This window comes from Mastomys coucha, unplaced genomic scaffold (genome assembly GCF_008632895.1).
Source record: "Mastomys coucha isolate ucsf_1 unplaced genomic scaffold, UCSF_Mcou_1 pScaffold15, whole genome shotgun sequence".
NCBI lineage: Eukaryota > Metazoa > Chordata > Mammalia > Rodentia > Muridae > Mastomys > Mastomys coucha.
Genome location: NW_022196897.1, coordinates 158,894,021 through 158,894,769, shown reverse-complemented (window position 1 = coordinate 158,894,769; position 749 = coordinate 158,894,021). Strand labels below are relative to the sequence as shown.

The window sequence follows — 749 nt, the reverse complement described above, 5'->3', positions numbered from 1 at the left end:
TTCGTAGGAACCCACTGTTGAGGTCTGCGGGTGGGTCTGCCACGCTCTTGCCAGGCCTTGTTCCCGAGAGACAAGACCAGATTCAACAAGGAGCCCTGGAGATGGCCAAGAACTAGCCCACATCCCTCCCGAAGGCGAGGGCTCGGCGCGAACGTCCCCAGCCTCGGCCAGCAGCCCCGGGACGCCGCTCGGGCCAGTGGGGCTACGTTCCCTAGCCCCCGCTCACCTCTCAATCCTCTTTATACTTGACATTATCTGTTATTTTCCACAACATGGCGTCCGGCATCCCCCCAAATAGTCGCCAGTTAAATCCAGGCTCTCCCCACCCCCCGAGCGGTAAATCCACAATCGGGGTCACGGTGGCCAGGCGTCTGCCGCCGCCCCCGCCGCGCGCGGGCCTCACTGTCCCAGTCACTGGACGCGCATCGGTGGCTGTGCACGGAGATGTGGCCGCCATGGGTGTGTAGAGGCTGCAGCCGCGGACCGGAGAAGCCTCACCCTCCGGGGGACCTGAACGCCTTAATGGAAAGGAAATTATCATAACTCCTCCCCGGGGGCCGGCACCGAGGCCCAGGCGCCGGGCGGGGCAGCCCCCAGCCAGATCCTGCCTAGCTCCGCCCCGCACCCTGCCTCGCGTCTTGCAGGGCCCAGCGTCGCAAGGGGCTTGCAGGGGCATCAGTAGGCGGACTCTGACAGCAGCAGACCTGCCAAGCTTGGGTACCCGGACGCGGCTTCCTTTGCCAGCCAGC

General features: G+C 65.3%; 1 pseudogene; it reads right to left on the bottom strand.

Annotated features, from left to right (window-relative positions):
- Nucleotides 1–642, bottom strand: part of LOC116091479 — a 4,178-nt pseudogene extending 3,536 nt beyond the window's left edge.
- Between the last annotated feature and the right edge of the window lie 107 nt (nt 643–749).